Source organism: Cebus imitator, unplaced genomic scaffold (assembly GCF_001604975.1).
Source record: "Cebus imitator isolate Cc_AM_T3 unplaced genomic scaffold, Cebus_imitator-1.0 Scaffold512, whole genome shotgun sequence".
Classification (NCBI taxonomy): domain Eukaryota; kingdom Metazoa; phylum Chordata; class Mammalia; order Primates; family Cebidae; genus Cebus; species Cebus imitator.
Genome location: NW_016107827.1, coordinates 1,394,313 through 1,415,717, shown reverse-complemented (window position 1 = coordinate 1,415,717; position 21,405 = coordinate 1,394,313). Strand labels below are relative to the sequence as shown.

The window sequence follows — 21,405 nt, the reverse complement described above, 5'->3', positions numbered from 1 at the left end:
GTTCCAGCCCCAGGCTTAGCACAGGGAATGGGACGGAGGGGCTGGAAGACGCTTATTGAATATTTGGTGAAAAATGAAGTGGGGGGAAAACACAGGAGTGAATTGGGGGGCGAGGGGCGGCTGTGAGGGAGCGTGACCTCCGCTCCTGGCCCTCCAGCGTCCAGGGACAGCGGCAGAAAGAGAAGAGTGACCAGAGGGAGGGAGGGTGCAGCAGGCCTCTGAGCATGAAGACCCGTCTCCACAGGGGAGTGGAAGGAGCGCGTCTGCATGTGGCCGAGGGCGTGCGAGGATTGTGAGCGGCTTGGTGATTCCCTCCCTCTCCCACTGCCACAGGATGAGGCCACACGAGGCCTGGCAACAGCAGTGGCTCCAGCTGAAGAAAACCCTGGGTGGTCACACAGGCGTGATGGCCAGCTGCGTTCCCTGTCCGTTTCTTTCCAGCAAACACTGTTTGCCCGAGTCAGGCTGGTGAGGACACAGAAGAGGGACCTGTTCTGCGTCTCAGGCATTTCACAACTGTGGCGATGCTGTGGCAGCTCTTACGTGGTTCTGTGGGTTCTGCTGGGTTCTGCTTCGGTGTGAAGCTCTGCAGATGTGCAGAGGGGATCAGCTCTGGTTTCTGATCAAGCAGGAAATCCCACGTTCTCACTTAAAAATGAAACTGGAAGACAGCACAACTTTATAGCCATGCTCCTATGGCCAGACACGGGACAAAAAGATTTGTAACAGAAAAATATGTGGTGAAATGACATTTCCTGTGTGTTTTTGGCTAACCAGTCAGAAAAGTTCCCATGAGTGAGAGAGGGTTCCTAAGAAACACGCTCCTGTATTTATTGTAAAGTCTTCACGGATCTCTAAGTTTCACAAACAGGAGACGAAACCACGGCTACGAAGAAGAACTTGGAAATCCCAGACCACGATGAAGACGCAGTCCTACAGTCCCACAGGATGACGTGTCCAAGCTTACAGTGTCATTGCTTGTCTCAAGGAGCGTCAGGAGTTAATGACGGGAACTTTTTGGTTTTAATAAAGTGGATTCTGTGCTGAGGTCTTATGGGTTTGCAGGGTTTGGAGGAGGATATGACTGAGGGGCGTCGGCCTTGACATTTGTGGCAATCACTTAATTTACCAGCGAGGAATTCCATTGCTGGGAACTGGCGGGCAGTTTTGTGAAGAAGGAAGCAGGTGGGAGGGAGACAGAAGAAAACGGGGTATGAAAAAGGATAGTTTTTGTGGTTTACGAAATTCATGGAGAAGCAGCCACGGGGTAAGTGTGTACGTGTCTGATGGCTCTTGGTGAACCACAGCCTGCTTGTTTGGATTGCTGTGGAGAGCCGCCGCGGTAAGCCGGCCTCCCTGTGGGAACGGGGTCCACGGCTGCGCAGCACAGCCCCTCCGCCAGGAATCTCACAGGATCCCGGGAGGAAAAGCCTAAAGCTGCCGCCATTGGAAATTTCCGAAAGAGCAGGGCTTTGTCAGGTGTTCTTGGGGGTGAAATAGTTTCACAATCCACACAAGCAAATAACTGACCTCTGGTTAGTTGATATTCATTCTTCCCCTTTGCTTTGATTTTAAACCTCTTTTGGAGGGATATTTCCTTGGTTTCTTTTGCTAGAAAAGTTTCTTCCCCCTAAAAGAAGAATATTTTCAGTGCTACAAACTCCAGAGCACAAGGATTTGGATGAACTTTCTGTTGAAACACAGCACTTAGACAGCAAGGTCCGCAAATCTCAGCTTTTAGCCCAGTGAAATTTGACGGTTTAACACCTTCAAGCAGCCTCCCCTCAGTCAAGACAGAATCTGGCGTGCTGCACATTCGTTACCACAGATCCATCTTGCCTAGTTTTATGAACTCCATGCAAATAAAACCACACAGCACGTGGTTTTCCGTGTGTGCCATTTTCCACTCAATGTCCTGTCTGTGCTTCATTCATGTGGTTTTGGGTATCTGTGTGTTTTCTGTCGTTGTTCTGTTGCGTTTCCTGTTAAATACACGTTACTCCATTGCTGCTTCTCCATAAATTTCCTCAACCATAAAGACTGTTCTTTCTCATATGCTGTTTTCTTCTCTCTCCCTCCCATGGTTTATTGAACCATTCAAGTACTGATGGACAGTTTTTGGTTTTAGGCTATTACAAACAAGGTGGATACGAACAAGTCTTCTGGTGCACATGTGAATGCACTGCAGGTGGCTACCTGCCTAGAAGTGAAGCTGCTGGGTGTGATAGAATTCATGCATGCTCAGTGGTATAAGGCACCATCAAGATGTTTCCCCAGTGGCTTTACTGATTTACATCCTCACCAGCGAAGGATCAGAATTCCAGCTGCTCCAAGTCTTTTTCAGCATGTGACGTTGGCAGCATTCAAGTGCAGGCGTTCTGGCAGTGAGGAGTGGTATTTCACCGTGGCTTTACTTTGCATTTGCTTGATGATTAATGAGGTTGAGCACATTCAAATGTGCCTATTGGTCATTTGAACATCTTTTGTGAAGTGCTTAAGTCTTTTTCTCATTTAACTTCTCATCAATTTGTTATTGATTTGTAACGTGTTATATTACATATATATCCTTAAACATATATATAAGAATGTATGTCCTTAAATTTTAGATGAGTTATTTTTCAGGAATATATATATATTACATATCTTCTCTCAATTAGTGCCTTTTATTCTCTCAATTGAACAGAAGTTCTTAATTTTCATCAAATCCTATTTGTTAATCTTTTCCTTTGTGGGTGGGCTTTTGTGTCCTGTTTAGGAAAGATTCATGAACCTTAAGATATTTTCCTATGTAATCTTCTAGAAATTTAACAGTTTCACCTCTTATTTCCAGGTTTGATAGTAACTTGGAAATGATTTTTAAATATATCACATTGCAGGGATTCAGGTTCATGTTATTACTCATACATAGCTGACCCGGTGATTGTCAGCTGAAGAAAGAGGAGGTTCATACATTTGGAAAGGAGGGCTTTGTTTCTTGTGAAGGGTGCAAGAGTGGCCATTTTGACAGGCTGGGAAGTGTAGCCTCCAGTCAGAAGTTGGAAACAGATACTTCATGGGTGGAAAGAATAAGACAAAAATTTATTCAGAATGGGACATCCAATGTACATACTTGATAAGCTACAAAAACCATGAATATTTATGAAAAGAAGAACATGTACACGTGCACCTGAGCGTCTCGCTTCTCTGTGGATCGAATGATCAAAAGCTGGCGGTGTTAGCGTGATCTGAGGGTGGCGTTTTTGGCCCTCTGACTTCAAAAGCTGATGCAGAGGATATGAAAACCCTCCCTGCACATTCTCTGCAGAGTGCCAGAGCTACTCCATGGCCAGTGGGCTACCATCAGGAAGGAATGCTGTTGGTTGTTGAGTCAAGATCTTAGAAAGGGAGGGTGCGTGATGAGGCCAGTGAGTCAGCAGCGGAGCAAATCTCCAAAAGGGCTGGTTTCTGCTTCGCTCTTAGGGAAGGTAGACTCATGGCGGCAGTGGGGGAGGGGTGCAATGAGGCGCACCCTACCTCCCGTCCCATCACAGCCAGGAACTCAGTTCAAGTGTTTCTGGGGTCCCCTTGGCCAAGAGGAGGGCCGTTCAGTCAGTGGGGGGCTGCAGATTTCGCGTTTTACTTGTTCAAATGTTTCTGGGGTCCCCTTGGCCAAGAGGAGGGCCGTTCAGTCAGTTGGGGGCTGCAGATTTCGCGTTTTACTTTCCATGACACGTGTTTGAAACAGCGTGTTCTCCCCACAGCCCTGCATTCTCACCTCAGTCATCACTGAGTGGCTGCACATGTGTGTGTCTCTGTTTCTAGAATTTCTGTGTGGTTTGTTGGCCTTGCGGCAACACTATTTTAACTGCTATTGGCTGATAAAAGTTGTCTCGATGTCTGGTGATGAGAATGCTTCAGCTGCGTTCCTCTCCGTCAAGACTGTCCTCGCTGGTCTGGCCCCTGGGGCTTTCCATATGTATCTTAGTATCCACTTGTCAATTTTCACCAAAAACACAACTAAAGCCTGCAGGAGCTTCGACTGGTATTGTATTGAATCTGTAAGCCAATTTGGGCTCACTTGACAATTTTGACATTTAATCCTCCAGTTTGTGAAAGTGGCGTATGCCTATCTTTATATAAACTTCTTTAATTGGTTTCAAGAACATTTTTTTCAGTCTTTTATAAAAGTTTTGCAAATTTTTGTTATATTTATTTCTTGGTATTAATATTCTTAGGGTATTGCAATTTTTTTTAAATTTCGCTTTCTAGATGTGCTAGTATACAGAAATGCAACTGACTTTTGAATGTTGAACTCATATTCAGCTATCTTAAATTAACTTATTAATTTAAATAGTTACAGGTTTTTTTTGAAGTTCCACATTCAAAATATTTTTGTTTGGCTAAATAATGAAGGTTTTATTTGTTTACGTCTAACTCTAACTTTTAAATTTCCTTTTCTTACCCCATTGTCTCAGTTGGTACTTCTAGTACAATACTGAAGGAAATGGAGATAGTGGAAACCCTTGTCTCATTTCCAATTCTGTTAGCTGTGCCTTTAGTATTCAGCTGTTGCATTGGTAATTTTGTAAATACCCTTTGTCACATTTGGGAAATATCCTTATGCTTATGGTTAACTGAGGTTTCTTTTTAATTTTTTTTAATCTAAATTATGAATAGATGTTGAGTTTTATTATATCATATTTCTGTAGTCATTGATATTATCATATAGTTTTTATCCTTTATTCTGTTATGTTGCTTTACTATGACTGATTTTAAATATAAAACCCACTTCCATTAATAAAATACATCCCACTAGGCTTAACATATGATTCCCTTTACATAGTATTATAAATAATAACTTTTTATTCTTATGAAATATCCTTATCTTCAGTAATACTCCTTGCTTTAAAGCAGGGGTGTCTAATCTTTTGGCTTCCCTGAACCACATTGGAAGAAGAAGTGTCTTGGGCCACACATAAAATACACGAACACTAATGATAGCTGATGAGCTAAAAAAAATCACAAACAATCTCCTAATGTTTAAGAAAGGGTATGAATTTGTTCGAGCCACCTTCAAAGCCACTCTGGGCTGCACGGGGCCCACGGGCAGAGGGTTGGACAAGCTTGCCAAGTCTGTCTTTTTTCTTCATTAGTTACATCAGTTTTTAAAACTGGATATGTTTGCTTTTGAATTTTGTGGTGTATCTTGTTCAGTCTTTTACCCTGTTACTTCTTTGTGCTGATGTTTAAATTAGCTCTGTTATAAGCAGTGTGCCCTGGGATCGTTTATTCTATCAAGGAGAGATCATCTTTGTTTTCCAGTTAGCATATTTAGTCGATTTACAGTTAACACCATTACTGTTGTATTTTATTTTAAATCCACCATCTATTATTTTCTATTCGCCCCATGTGCTTTTTGTTCCTTTTTCCCCTTGTGTTTTTTATGATTGAATCAATATTTTTATTACTCTATTTCTGCCTCTGAGCTTATTGTTGACATTTTTGCTATTATTTCAATGGTTACTTTATACCAAAAATCCACCTTTGACATCATCTGTCCTAAATTATCACATTTACATCATGTAAGTCATTTCACTCTTCGTGCTTTGTCTTGCATTTTATCAGGTTTCAGGTGCATGAAACATTTTTATTACTGTCTTAAATATCAGCTCTTTATGTAGGTTTACTTCAAATACTTACCCTTTTGTGTACCCTTTCTTACTTTTAGCATTTCCTCTCTTCCAAAACACTTGTCCTGCCTCATGTCCGTGAGCTCTGGTTGTCTGGGACATCTCTGTTTCCGCCTTCCTTTTGGAAAACCATCTCTCTTGGGCATGGATTGTTGTGTGTGGTCTGTAAGCACGTCAGTGCCATCACTACACGCCTTTTGGTTTCTGTCTGTTGAGAAGTGAACTGAGGCTCTAAATGTGGCTCTTTGAAAGAGTCGTGTTATTTACTCTCGGTATTTTTAAGGTTTATCTCTTTGTCTTTGGTTTTCAGATTTATTCTGATGACACTAGTGTCAAAAGCTAAATCTGTGAAAAGTCTGAGGTTTTGCTCTCCCTGTTCCCGAAGTCCTCGGTGAGTGTGGCTGTGGGTCTGACAAGGAGCTGCAGCTCAGGGGCTCTGGGTCCCACCGCCGACTGTGGGGCCGACTGGCCTTTGCCCTGGATGCTGAGCAGACCCGCCTGTTCCTCTCTGGAGGGAGGCACTGTCTGGCTCTCCTAAGGCTACTCACTTAGCAAACATACTTGAAGAGAGGGTGGGGGGCCAGTGGGTCTCAATGGCTCAGCCTGCAGCCTTCCAGGGACCCCAGGATCCACAACAGCCGCCATTGTTCACACACTGTGTTCACGTCTGGTGAGTTTTCCCATGAGGACGTCCGCGACTGTGATTGATCTGACAGGTAGGAACCACACGCACTCCATCTGTGCCTCGCAGCCCTGAATTCAGGCCACTGACCCCAGGCCGCTCGTCCAAGGGCGCTGGGCTGACGGTGCAGGGAACCCGCATGCCCTCGGTCCCTTCCCATCATCAAGCGTCAGAGGTGCCCTTTATCTCAGCCGACTTCCCTAAACTTTGTGACTTTTCTTTGACATTATCCTCCCTTCGCTTTTATTTAAATTTTCTCCCTTCTAATTCCTTCACAAACTGTATCGACCCATGAGGCCAAAGCCCCAGATAAACTCAAAAATGATGTCCTGGAAGGATGAATCTTCAAGCCTTCTGGGGAGATAAGTGCATGAAACACTCAGACATCCTTTTATTCCAGAATCTCAGCTTTGTAACATGATTCCCTTCCAATTGTATCTAACTTAGAAAAGTCTCTCACATCTACTGCAAATTCATGCGGGAACCTAACCCTCAAGGTAGCAGTATGAAAAGCTGGAACCTCTGGAAGGTGCTGGGGTCATGAGGGTGAAGCCCTCATAAGTGGGGTTAGTGCCCGTATAGACGGGACCCTGAGGGCTGTCCCACTCTCTGAGGACACTGTGAGAAGGCGCCATCTGCCAACCAGAAATTGACCCCTCACCAGACATCAGCCCTGGCAGCCCCTTCATCCTGGACTTCCAGTCTCCAGAACTGTGAGCAATAAATGTCTGTTTCTTCTAAACCCCCTCGACGAGGGCCCTTTGTTATCACATCCCAAACAGAAGAAGTCCTGTGTTTATCCAGTATCCACTCAGCGGGTCTCCTCCTCTGTCCACGAGGCCACTGTTCTAACATGCCCCAGCGGGAGGTGAGCGCTTGGCATTTCTGGTTAACCTTGAGGTTCATCTTACCCTCACACTGCAGCATGTCAGGTACTCCTGATTCCCCTCCACAGAGGGTCCCCGTCTCCTCCTCCGCTGCCCTTCACCGCCTATCTTCCTGGCCATCATCTTCCATCCTGTCCGGCCTCCCCCAGCCACGGTCCTCTCCACCCGTCTGGAGGATGCTCTGGGTCTGACCCCTGCCTGCTTTTTCATTATTTGTTTTGTTGCTTTTTTCCTACCAACTTTCGTTGGCGCTAAAGTGCCCTGTAGACCGTCTGTCTTTGCCCATCTGGGTGGCCCCGTCTGTGGCTCCCTCGGCTGGCTGCTTGGTGGTTTGCACTTTCTTTCTGTCTTCCATAAGCCTGACTCTACTTCTAGGTATTTAAATCTGCCTTTCTGCTCCCAGAAATCCCTTCCTGGCGTTTGCACCTTTCCACACTCTGTCCACCCTTCCAGAGTCACTTCAGAGGTCACTTTCTCCGGTCAGAGCGTCTCCTCTCCGACTGAAAAGGATTTCCCCATTTTCCAGGACCATTTTCCAGTCATATACCACGTTTTTTTTCGCATCTGGAACATTCTGGCTTTGATAATTTGAAAAATGTTTTCTGCTGGCATCTTACTCCCCAGCTGTCTTGGGAGGTGGGGCTTCCAATGTGTTTCCCGCCGAGCGGGGCTCATAGCCTGCCTTCTGCTTGCTTGGGTTGTTGCCCAAGGATACGTGTTGTTGCACTGAATAGTTTTGAATCTAACAACGAAAACAAACATGGGTTTTTTTTTTCCTGCCTCCTTACTATAAACCTTTTAATCATATTTTCTCTGCAATGTGTAATTGCATCAACTTATTTGGGAAATATCATGCTCTTGTGTATTTTAGGTTCACAGATGGATACTCATCATTTCCAGCGCTGTGTGTATAAGTTTGGACCCTACGTGCAATTTCCATTGCATTAATATTCGCTGTCTTTGTAATGCAGTGTTTAGTTTGAGCTCCTTGGTTAATTTCACGTGTGGAACTTTGATCCAATCGGACCAGTGTCCTTAGAGGAAGAGGAGGAGATGCCAGGGCTCTCTCCACCGTGTAAGGACACGGTGAGAAGGTGCCGCCGTCTTCAAGCCAGGAAGGGAGCCCTTGGCAAACACAGAATTGCCTGGCATCTGGATGGTGGCCCTCCAACCTCCAGACTCAAGACCCTTCTTAACAACAATTTTTTGCAAGATTGCTGTAACTACTTTAATCGATGCCTTTCAAGGTACCCAGGCTCTGGAAAGAAGAGTGGAAATTGAGAGAACGAGGGGAACCAGCTTCCTGAGCAAGCTCCCTGTCATTGGCACGGGGCTGGGAGGCCTCCCGCACCATTCACTGTGGCAGTGGAATCTGTCTTGGGATACTCAGTATTTCTCTCCGTGATTTCAAAGTGCAGATTGGGATGGAGAAGGCAGCAAGTCGTGGGACTTTCCTGGGCAGAGACGCTCCTTGGCAGTGTAGGCATTCGTGGGGGTCCTGGGCAGGGCGTTCCCGCATGCTTTTACTTTGTTTGGTTTTTCCTCCTAGCCTGGCTCTTCAGGAGGCAGGGGCGGTTGAGTCACTGTGGCAGTGTAAGAACTAAGGAGATCTGGTTACATACAGTCTTCACTGTCCTCCTCCGACCTTGAGTATCCAAGGAACAACTTGCAAAGTGCTCTGTTTTCCCAGCAGGAAAATCCCCTGGGGCCGGGTGGACCAGCCTTGGTGGAGGTATGACTCCTCTCCCAGGGGTGAGATTCTTGAAGCCTGAATTGCCCGAGCTGTTGTTTTCTCCTCTTCTTGGTCACTGCAAATGCAATTATGAAGCATGAGCAGCATACTCTGCAGTGACTCCAGACTGGACCTTCCAGCTTCCATCACTTCCAGGACTCCAGTCCACACAGGAGAGTGGGAGGGGAAAAAGGGCTTGGAGGCAAAGGCAGCTCTGAGCCCTTAAGGGAAAGCTCAAAGTCACGGTCTGGGTGGATTCGCCGCTCTGTCAGGGCAGAAGATGAGTATGTCTACACTGAGGCCGAGTATGAGAAAGACTCTGACACTAACCCCTAAAAGTGATGAACACGAGATCCCGATGACCTGTTGTTCTCTGAATCCCCATCCTCGTCTGTGAGCTTGTGTCTGCCTGTGATGTTGTGTGCATACAGACACACACGACACACACGTATTCAGCTGTAAAGCACGCCTGGGGAAGGTCAGCTCAACCCATGTACTGTCAGGGAGCTCTTCCCCAGGCCTGGTGGCCTCACACCGCAGTGGCCTCCACATGCCCCTCAGCCTCTGCTGTTGTGGTCTGCCTGCAATTGAGTTTGTTAATTGACATAATATATGTTGAAAATAATTTTCATTTGAGAAACAAGTGGCAATTCAGAAGTGTGGCTTGCTTAGAAATACTGTGTATGAACCCCGGGCAGGAATAAGGATCTAAGAATCTTATAAATGGAACAACTGAGCCCCTGGTGGCATGTCCCGCACCTCCCAGGACCTGCCACCTGGGCTCTGCAGGTGGTGGTCTCTGCCACCCAGATGTGACCCTCCCTGTCTCTTTTGAGACTGGCTCCTACCTCATCATCCCTATGAGCTGCAGATTGCTAGTTTAAGGGAGGACTCTGGAAGGAGAGCCAGAAAGGGGAGGTTGAGGCATGTGAAACAGGCACAGTGGGTGGGGGCACGACAGGTCAGGGGTGGAGGCAGCATCCTTAGGGTGTGGACAGGGGCTGCCAAGCATGGACAGCTCTCCGTCTCCCCAGGGAGAGCCCTCGGGACCCCAGCTTCTGCAGGACGCGTGCTGGGGCTTCGTGGCCCTATCCCTCTGGCTCCTCTCCTAGGAGTGGGAAGGCAGGGGAGAGTTTTCTTTTCTTAGAAGATGTCTAAGGAAAAATGTCCATCATCCATTATGAATCCAATGTGTGGATTCTGTCTCCCTAGAATCCACACACTGACATCCCAAACCCCAGGATGACTGCATTTGGGGAGAGGGTTCTAAGGAAGTAAATTGGGTCAGAGGGGGCCCCGAGGGTGGAACTTTGATCCAATCGGACCAGTGTCCTTAGAGGAAGAGGAGGAGATGCCAGGGCTCTCTCCACCGTGTAAGGACACGGTGAGAAGGTGCCGCCGTCTTCAAGCCAGGAAGGGAGCCCTTGGCAAACACAGAATTGCCTGGCATCTGGATGGTGGCCCTCCAACCTCCAGACTCAAGAGAATGCATGTCTGCCATTTAAGCCACCCATCTGTGGTGTTTTGTTATTGCAGTTCAAGCTGGCTGAGATAACATGGAATAAAATGCAGAGAGAACACGCAGGGAGACACCACTGTCAAATCATGGAATCCCTGAGACTTCAGGCTGTAGCTTAAAAAATCCTCTAACAATTGCAAAGATACGGAATCCACCTAAGTGCCCATCAGCTGACGAGTGGATGAAGAAAATGTGCTGCATTACACTGTGGAATACTACTCAGCCATAAAAAAACAAAACGATGTCTTCTGCAGCAAGCTGGGTGAAGCTGGAGGCTGTTATGCTGAGTGAAATGACTCAGGAATAAAAACCGGGTGTTCTCACTTACAAGTGGGAACAAAGCTATGACCATGCAAAGGCATCAGAGTGGGATAATGGACATCGGAGACTCCGAGGCGGGGAGGGAGATGGGGGCTCGGGGGTGAGGGACCTAAAGTTACACCTTGGGTACAATGTGCACGACTGGGCGACAGGTACACTAAGATCCTAGACTTCACCGCCGCACCTTCATCTGTGTAACCAAAAACCATTTGTCCCCCTAAAGCTACTGACATTATAAAATTAAAAAAAAAATCCCTCCGGGCATCACAGCCCTTGTGACCAGTCCCTTTGCTTGGTCAAGCGTCCTGGGTATGGTCAAGGCGATGCCCCCAGGGCCACCTGCTTAGAGACGCCTCGTCTTGCCTCAAGCCTCAGGCAGAGCTGTGCCTGAGACCCCCTGGGAGGAGGCTCTAGGTGTGCACAGGGAGCACGAGTCCCCTCAGGGTTGGGGTTCCGGCAGACCCTCAGCCCCCACCGTGTGTACTGGAGTTCTGGTTTAGGGTTCTCCTCCAGAGCCCTCAGGGCAGGAAGAGTCCGTCCTGTGCCCTCCGGTGTCCTCCGCTTCTGCCTGGGACCCGCTCCTGCCTGGGACCCGCTCCCGGCAGCTGTCCCACCACCTGTGCTCTGCCCCATCTCATGCCAGAGCCCAGCAGCTGCACTGACCGGGTAGCAAAGTTCTTCTGGAACTGCTCACCGGTCACCCTTGCCTTAGGATGTCACACAGTGCAGGCCTTTCCTTTTTGACCCACCCTCCCTCTGGGACTCATGTCCCACCTGGCTCTCCCATAGGCACCTGCCTCGCCCCTTCCAAGAGGCCGCCATGCAGACCCCATTGTGACTGTGGTGTCACAGTGCCTTCCACCCTGCCCTGTGTGACGGCCTGGACGAGCCTGCAGGAGAGGGAAGCCGTTGTCCTTGGATGCCAACTTTGGGTCTTCTCGCCACCTGCCTTTCATGTCCTGTGGCCTCGGCTCCTTTATTAGGGCTTTCCAGATACGTCTTTTCCCTCCATGTTGGCATTCCTCCCACTCTTTTTGTTTTTTTGAGACAGAGTCTCACTCTCTCACCCAGGCTGGAGTGCAGTGGCGTGATCTTGGCTCACTGCAACCTCTGCCTCCTGGGTTCAAGCAATTCTCCTGCCTCAGCCTCCCAAGTAGCTGGGATGACAGGCATGCACCACCATGCATGGCTAATTTTTGTATTTTGAAGAGATGGGTTTCGCCATATTGACCAGGCTGGTTTTGAACTCTGGAGCTCAAGTGATCCACCCATCTCGGCCTCCCAAAGTGCTAGATGTGAGCCAGCTAACTCAGCCGCCTTCAACTCTATTCCTCATGGAAAATGTTGTACTTAATAGTCACAATTTTATTTCTATCGATTTGCATTTATGTTGAGTCCATACTTGTGTTTCCAGTTTATAGCTCTGTGAGTAAGAAATTAACAAGGAAATGAATTTCCAAAGTCTCAAAAGGAAAGCGCTGCTTCGAAACTGCGGCCTGGACAGCACAGGCTGATTATTCCCTCCCCTGGGTGCTCCAGCACTGGAACCCATGCGAACATTTATTCCAGACCCATTGCACTGTCTTCAGCCTGAAATCTACCAATGTAGAGGGAAAGAGAGATAGTTAGGTCGCTAAGCGACACAACGCAATCAAGGCATTCAAAACTTAGCTGCAATTTGATAAATAAATATGGAAAATACCCCTTTTCATTCTGTTGTAATGATGAGACTTGCAAGGTTAGCAAATCCCTGTTGGAAACTGCTGACCATATATTTTTCTTCAGTCCCCTCCCTCCTCAAGAACCCTCAACGGCTCTCTGTCACTGCTACCTGGAGGAAACCTGGTTTCCTCTCCTCTGCCCAACTGGGGACTGGAATTGACCCAGGGCCAGGCCAGGCAGAGTTCTGGAAAGGCTCCAGGACCAATGCAGCCGGTCCCCGAAGACCTGGCCGCTGCTGCCAGGGGCCGGCTTTCTGGCTATAGGGACCGCTGTCTGCTGCTTCGGACGAGCCAGGCACCAGTGTCCTGGTGGGTGGGCAGTGCCCGTGGCAGTCACTGGCATCATTGCCAGTTTATTAGTGTAGTTGTTGGTTTACTAGTGGAACAGTTGGTTTATTCATAAAACAGTTGGTTTACTGCTGTAGTGACTGGTTTACTGGTGTGGTGCTTGGTTTACTGGTATAGTAGCTGGTTTACTCATATACACTACTCATGTCGCAGTGTAGTGTTTTATTTACTTGTATAGTGGTTGGTTTATCAGTATAGTGTTGGTTTACTGGTGTTGTGTCTGGTTTACTGGTATAGCGGCTGTTTACTGCTGTAATGGGTGGTTTACCAGTGTAGTGGTTAGCGTGGTAGTTGGTTTACCAACATAGTGGGTGGTTTACTGGTGTAATGGATGGTTTACTGATGTAATGGTTGCATTACCAGTTTAGTGGCTGGTTTACTTGTGTGGTAGTTGGTTTACTGCTTTGGTCGCTGGTTTACTGGTTGTGATGGTTTATATTGTCAACTTCATTGGATTGAAGGATGCAAAGTATTGATTCTGGGTGTGTCTGGGAGGGTGTTGCCAGAGAAGATTCACATGTGAGTCCATGTGAATCAATGCAGCTGGAAAAAGCGGGCTGAGGAAAATGGAGTCTTCTGGGTCTTCTTACCTTTCTCCAGTGCTGGAGGCTTCCTGCCCTGAACATCAGACTCCAGGTTCTTCGTCTTCGGACTCTTGCGCTTACACCAGTGATTTCGGGGGCTCTTGGCCCTCCAGCCACAGACTGAAGGCTGCACTGCTGGTTTCCCTGATCCACCCCAGTTTCCTTCCTTGCTCCTCAACTTGCAGACAGTCCATTGTGAGACTTTACCTTGTGATCCTGTAAGCTGGTTATCCTTAATAACCTTGCTTCCAAATATGCATAGATCTTATTAGTTCTGGCCCTCTGAGGAACCTGACTAATACACTGGTGTAGTGGTTGGTTTACCAATGTAGTAGTTGGTTTAGCACTACAGTGGCTGGTTTACTGGTGTAGTGGCTAGTTTACCGGTAAAATGAGTGGTTTACCAGTATAGTGGTTGGTTTACCAGTATTATAGCTGGTTTACTAGTGTTATGGCTTGTTTATTGGTGTAGTGGCTGGTTACTGGAGTGGCTGGTTTGCTGGTGTAGTGGTTTGTTTACTGGTGTAATGAGTGGTTTGCCCATATAGTAGTTGGTTTATCAGCGTAGTGGTTTGTTTACTGGTATAGTGGCTGGTTTACTGGTGTAATGAGTGGTTTACCAGTATAGTGGTTGATTTACTGGTGTAGTGACTGGTTTATTGGTCTAGTGGCTGGTTTACTGATGTAGTAAGTGGTTTACTGGTAGAGTGGCTGGTTTACTGGTATAGAGGTTGGCTTACTGGTATAGCAGCTGGTTTACTGGTGTAGCGGCTGGTTTACTGATGTGGTGGTTGGTTTACTGATGTATAGTGAGTGGTTTTTCAGTAGCGTGGTTGGTTTACTGTAGAGATTGGTTTACTAGTATAGCGACTAGCTTACTGGTGTAGTGGCTGGTTTACTGGTGGTTTAGTACAGTAGGAGGTTTGCTATAGTGGTTGACTTGGTACAGCAAGGGACACCACCTCCCACGATTGTGTCGGGGACTCCCCTGTGGTCTGGGCAGGGTCGTGGCTACTTCAGCACAGAGGGACGTCCCTGGGATGTGGCCTGAAGTGGGCTCAGGAACACCGTGGGCGGGAGAGATGAGCAGGGCGTTCAGGGGAGCTCTGGACCATGGGAGCCACCCAGTGACCCCATTCTTCTGGGAGCCAGCATTTTGCTGAGAATCGACGGACACAGACATCTCAAGCTGGGGGACCCAACTTCCCAACCAATGTCCTGCCTCAGCGAGAGAAGTCCACGTGTGGCCTGGGGTACATGAAAGCCCTCCTCACGGTAAACCACAGGCTCCAAGAAGGTTGCTGTCACCAACTACAGCGTCCAGAGCTCTTCCAAGTGAAAACTGTTTTTCCATTTCGGGGGTTGAGGGAAGTGGATTTAAATGCTGCCAGCAAAACCGGTTCACAGGGCAGTTTTGGATGCCTCTACCTTCTCCACAGGACATTTGACAGCAGCGCCTGTGGGCCTGGATGAATCTGTATTCAAGGTGGGAGGCTTCTGTCATGCTAAGAAGTCATTACTAGTCACCAGCGTTCGGAATCCACCACGGTGAGCAGGATCGCACTGGAGCTCCCAGGCTCCATTATTTGTACTATTATATTATTGTGTCTCCACATAAAAGCCAGCGGTGGTTTGAGATGGGAATGTCAGAGATTCTGAAGCCCTGTGGAGGGCCTCCTCCATCTCACCAGAAATGCCGACCCTCAGCTGGGCTCCAGCAAACATGCCCTGAGCCTTCCCTTCAGAAATTGGGCCCCAGCATGGTCCCTTTCCTCTGTGCCCCCGCCTCCCTGCTGCCACATCTACCCCGTGGCCCACATGCCGGCATGACAGGCCCACCCTGCCCCATTCTCCCGCTTTTGCTCCCCCCACCCCAAAGCCTGAAGAGTCCTTTGGAGACATCAGCCAGATTTCCTTTGTTCCTTCTCAGAACCTTCCAGAGGTTTCTGAATCATCTCGGAGGCAACGCTGAGTCCTGCCCAAGCTTCGAAAGCCACAGCCCCGACTCCCAGGTACCCAGCCTCTGGCCCAGCACACGGGGGCTTCCGAGTGTACAGAGGCCTCCGCCAGGCACACATGTCCTCTGCTGCAGGTGATCTGCATGCACCACAACATGCAGAGGTCCCCGAAAACATCAGCTGAGAGTGACCCTCGGACTTCACACATCACCCACGCCTCTGTCCCAGCGATCTCTGCCCCAGCCTGTGCTCCCAGAGAGTCCAGCACCCGGGGCAGCGCCCGTTGGAAGAGACATCCACATGTTTGTTGGATGAATAACTTACAAAAGTTCTCTGCTGGCCAAAGCCGCCTCCTCCAGGAGCTCTCTTTAAAGGCGGGCGACGTGTGATGCTCACGAAAGCATATTGTCCAGGACTTGCCTGTGTTTCAAGTGAAGTGGGACCAGCACGTGCTATGGGAAGGGTCCTTTGCTCTCAAGAAACTGTTACAAATAATACTCAAGCAGGAACTGTGCTAGTCTTTGAGTTGGAGACCCCACGGCTACTCACGTGCTACAGATGAGGGGTTCCCGGAGGAGTGCAGCCTCCTCCTAAGTGGATCCGGAAAGGGATCTTACTTCTGGCCTCCCGTGTGGGGAGCAGGGTGCCTCTGATGAGTCTCTGTTGGTGATGGATCCTCTTCGCAGAGCGACAAGTGCACGCGTGCATTTCTGCACTCAAGTCTGAGGTTGCAAAGGCCTCCTGGGGCCACGCTATGTTATGGACCGGGACCATCAGGTGTGAGCTGTGGGCAGCACCCTGTGAGCCCACACCCCAGCTGGCTGACCCTCAGCACCTGGATCCCTGCACTGTGAAGTTAGGTTCCTGGAGTTCTGGTGACCAGACCATGAGTGAGGGCAGGCCACGTGTTGGACATGCACCTGGGGCGTTCTTCTTGGTGTCTGTGGCTGCACAGTGGACTCAGTCACCGTCACTGCCTGGCTCCTAGCAAGCAGCAGCAGGTGCAAGACAGAAACTAAAAGCAAGGTGCTGCCAGGGAAACCCGTAAGCAGGCGGCCACCTTCATCCCCGGGGCTCGTTCTGAGGACATCTGGGCTTGTAGTTTTAATTTTATGATGCCTATGTATTTTTTGATAATGTAAAAGAGCTCTTGTTTGTCTGATAGAAATAAATTTGGGAAAGCTTCGGGAAGTTCAGACGGGAGTGGCGTGGCTTCCAGCTGCTCCCTCAAGGGTGTGAGGGGGCTGGGCAGGGACCTGGGCCGAGAGGAGGGCAGCGGCTTCCTGAACCCCAGGGGCTGCTTCTGTGAGGGTCCGGCCACCTTCTCTTCATCCTGGTCGATTTTATGCTATTGTGAAGACTGAGCGTGCTGGAGGTCTGCGTGGCTGTTTCAGAACTGGCTCTTACCAAAAGGTGTTCTCCCTAGAGCGCAGCTTGGGTGGAAGTGAGGGGCAGGAATTGGTGAGACCAGGGTGTGCAGGTGCTTGGCCGAAGAGGGTCCAGAAGTGACGTGTGTGTTTGCAGGGCGCTTTGACACTTAGAAAGTCTGTCATCTCCAGGACACTGTGAGGAGCCGTGCTCTGCAGCCCCGAGAGTTCCCCGAGGACCTGGGTCTCCTCCAGGTCATCACCAGCAAACGCGAGCCAGGCTCTCATTAGTGCTGCACAGCTCTGCCCGGGAACATTTGTGGCATCTAGGAGGTGCCATGTGGGCTCAGGAACAGGAGTCAGGGCAGGAGTGAGCGTGGCTGAGGTGGGGAGCCAGCGTGGCTGAGGTGGACTGAAGGACGCGCCGTGGTGAGGCTTCTCGAGGGGAGCATTCTGAAACATCCACCAGCTGCTGCCCATTCCAAATTCCATCATTGCACATCATTTTCCTCTTAAAATTTAATAACACAGAACTGAAAAACGTGAGTCACCCATTCAGACCCTTAAAGGTTTTATGGAACAAAGCTAAAGCTTATGAAGCAATAAAAATAAATTCTGGCTGGGGCACACAATAAAACCTTTTCATAAATTGCTTTTTCTTGTTTCTGTCACTGTTGTGAGCTCTCACCATACTTAGCATTCCACTTTGATATTTACACAAAACATTTGTTTTCTGGCTATAAATCTCTATTGTCTTAGCCCACTGACCGTCGTTTAATTTCTGTGGTCAGTATGAGCTGGCAACACAAACAGTAACTTTTTCCCCCAACGGTTAGCTGCTAAAACGCACACGACTTAGATTTGTGCCTCAGCAAGATGACAGAGGAGGTCTCTGTCCAATGTGAGAAACAGCCAACTAAACCGGCGCCAGCACCTGCGGCTGGAGGGCGCTGGGCTGAGGACACGGAGGCGCAGGTGGGGTGGGACGGGGCGGGGGGCCTGACACTCGCAGGGGAACGGGTCACTGTTTGAGGTTTGTGTGCGGCACAGCTTGTCCAGGGTGAGGTCTGGGTGTGGCCTGACGTGAGGAGGTGCTCTGCCACTTCCTCAAGGCTGTGCCACCCAGAGCCTCCTGTCCGCAACGAACGGGCCTCCTGGCCCATCCCCAGTGGAATTTGGGAGGTTCAGGTCCCTGTGTACTTGGAGGGCCCCACCGTCTCCTCCCCGATCATGTGGCTCCTGGTGGAGCAGCTGAAGGATGTCCCTTCCCTGCTGGGCATCCAGCCCCGGGAACCTCCTCGCCTCTGGGAAGCGGCAGGAAGGCAGTCTCACAGAGCCAGCCCAGGAATGAAACCCGCCTTTCTGGCATGCCCGGAAATGAGTTCCAGAAGCTGGAAAAACTGATTTCCGTAGGTCTGTGGAAAAGCCTTGTGGCACTTCCTCCACCCTCTAGAAAAATAGGCTTCCCAGCCTGTGTTTCTGTTTGAGGGGCCCGGCCAGTGTTTTAGAGCGGTGTCTGGCTGCCCACCCGGCTGGCCTGCGGGGCATCTGGGTGATGAGCACAGTGCTGGTTTGCACTTTGTGAACATGCTCTCGGTCACGCTGGGCCACAGACTGCACTCACACTGTCCCAAACCTCACGCAGCCCTGCATTAGGGATTGCTGCCCATGCTTTGTGGATGAGCGAACCTTGCTCTGAAGTGCCGAGCCTCCGCGGGGCCCACAGGAGCGGTGAGAGTGTCCCCTCCTGCTGTCAAGGTGGGGAGGGGTCCTGAGGTTTGGCATTAGCTGATTTCTGTGCGTAAAGTCTCCCTCGACCGATGACTGACTTCCAGCTACAAACCCAACATCAACCATCTCACACATTTTCTGAAAATCTAGCAGTTGGTAAAATCGACAGAGCCAGCCCCAGCCCCACTGCCTCCCTCTCCTTCTCCTTCAGTCTCTGTTGGTCTCATCCACAGTGGGTGGGACTGGGTTACTGCAGAGCCTTCTAGAATGAGGGCAGTGTGGGGAGCAGGGCCTCTGGCTGTCTAGGCTTTTGTTCTGTCTTCACCACTCTGCAGGTCTATGATTTGGGGATGAGCACTGATCACTCCGTCCCTCAGTTTCCTCTTCTGTAAAATGGGGTACTACCAGCCCTGCCCATTTTTATTCTCATGTATTGTCCTGAGAATGACATGACTTAGCCGATGTGAGGCACCGGGACAGCTCCTGGTACAAAGCTCCCAGCCACACTTGTGGCCACTGTCACTGTCACCCCTTCACTCACCAGGGTGGGGAGAGCACTCTCTGTGGCTGAGGAGCAGGGGGTTCAGGAGATGAGGAAGGCGGAAGAGGTGGAACTCGGCCTGAGGGGGCCAGGATAAGGGGCTGCCCTGCCCTGATATCTTGCAGGCTGGGGCTACTTGGCTTTCCTAGGTCCATTCCCAAAGGAGCCCGCTGTGTGCCAGGGCGGGCTCTGAGGACCTGCCAGTGAGGAGCCCGCTGTGTGTCAGGGCGGGCTCTGAGGTCCTGCCGGTGAGGAGCCCGCTGTGTGTCAGGGCGGGCTCTGAGGTCCTGCTGGAAGGAGCCTGCTGTGTGCCAGGGCGGGCTCTGAGGACCTGCCAGTGAGGAGCCCGCTGTGTGTCAGGGCGGGCTCTGAGGTCCTGCCGGTGAGGAGCCCGCTGTGTGTCAGGGCGGGCTCTGAGGTCCTGCCGGTGAGGAGCCTGCTGTGTGCCAGGGCAGGCTCTGAGGACCCGTGGTAAGGAGCCTGCTGTGTGCCAGGGCAGGCTCTGAGGACCTGCCAGTGAGGAGCCCGCTGTGTGCCAGGGCAGGCTCTGAGGACCTGTGGTGAGGGCCCTGTGCGGGGTTTGAAAGGACAGCCCACCGTCAGGTGGCTCGTGGCACGAAGGAGCACTCTCAGTGGGCACCTCTGCTGCCGTCATGCCCTTTCCTCTCGGTTCTCCTTCTATGGATGATGTCCCCTTATTTAGGGACAAAGTTCAGGCTTTTCGAGATGAAGAGAGGGTTTTCAAGCTCCGTGCACGGTGTCTGGCTAGAAGCATAACCCACTTACCATCCCCTTCGCGTCCCCTGCTGACCCTGCCCATCCCAGGTTGGGCCGGTTGCTGGGCCGGTGGCTCCTTGCACAAAACCCTTCCACGTGGCCCTTCCTTTTTTTCTTTTCTGGGTGAAGCCATCCGGCTCCCAGAACTGCTGCCTTTGAGAAGACAGCACAGATGCAGCTTATGGCGAGGCAGGGTCCAGCTCTCCACCCGCCACGGGGGATATGGCCGAATGCTGAGCTGGGCAAGCAGGATGAGGCCTCCACCGTCTTTACCTGGAGCCTCACACCTGTTTAAGAAGGTGAGGAGGCAGGAGAAGGGAGCCAGGACTCCCCTGGGAAAATGGACACGTATGCCGGGCGGGGTTTCAGAGCAGCTCCAGAATCCTACTACCTGAGGATCTTCAGTGCTTAGAAGAACATATTATCAAGCCATGGGCATGAGAGAGAATGCGTCCTTCTTCTCTTCCTTTTATTGTAAAAATCGCATAAATTTGAGGGAGGAAAGGCCCCTGCAGGGATCTCACCCAGCCTCAGCCATCCTGGTCTGTGTGAGGAGAGGCTGGGCCCAGGCGGCTGTGCCAGTCCCAAGGGTGCCTCAGTTTCCTCCCGTTCTTCCCTCCCCTGGTCCTCAGAGCTCTCGGGTGTCTGGAGGTCCCACACATTCCCGGAGGAGCCCAGGGGTGGGCAGAGTGACCTCCATTGGTTTAGGGCTGGCCTCTCTTGCTGAAGGCCTTTCCATAGAGGGCAGCTGGGCAGGGGAAGCATGTGCAGGTCTCCTGGTGATAAGAATCCAAGTCTCACCGGGGCTTGCCTGGGGAACAGCCGCAGCGGGATGGTGAGCTACATCCGGAGGCCACCCAGCCCCCTGCCTTGAGTGACACTCATTTGCCCACGGCTGCTTTCAACAGCAGAGCCGAGAGATCACCAGGGCCCTAACATGTGTGATCTGCCCTTTGCAGAGAAAGCTCCCCGGTGCCTGCTCTGCAGCAAGAGTGACCTTCGTGACGGCAGCGTCTCCACAGTGCTGGACCATGTGGAGACCTGGGATCCCATGTCATGGAGGAGCTCCTGCCAGAGGGAGGCTGGTCAGGGCCAACACAGGCTCAAGCCAACGGCACCCATCACGGGGACTTTGAGAAGACGAGCCGCTGCACAGTTTAATTCTGAGCAGGGAGTTTCCTTTCAGCCTGTGATAAAAATGCACCTGAGCTCTTTTCAAAATGACGGTGAAATTTCCATGAGAAAAGTAAGAGTGTCCTTGCCGAGGTTGCTCTTACTTTTTGTCTATGTCAAAAAAAAAAAAAAAAATGACTCAGCACGGCAGCTCACACCGGTAATTCCAGCACTTTGGGAGGCCAAGCCATGCAGGTCATTTGAGGCCAAGAGTTTGAGACCAGCCTGACCAATGAGGTGAAACCCCGTCTCGACTAAAATTACAAAAATTAGCCCGGCCTGGTGGTGCGCGCCCGTAGCCTTGAAGAGGGAGACCCAGGCATCTCAGATCAACTTCCCCTTTTCATTCCTAAGACCGTAAACTGAAACCCTTTTCATATGTAATTCCTGAGACT

General features: G+C 50.2%; 1 long non-coding RNA gene across 1 annotated transcript; it reads left to right on the top strand.

The window, feature by feature from the left end:
• Positions 1–406: 406 nt before the first annotated feature.
• LOC108292903 lies at positions 407–21,127 on the top strand. The gene is made up of 2 exons (XR_005197653.1): positions 407–1,031; positions 20,797–21,127. It is a non-coding gene; the product is annotated as an uncharacterized LOC108292903 (long non-coding RNA).
• Positions 21,128–21,405: the final 278 nt, after the last annotated feature.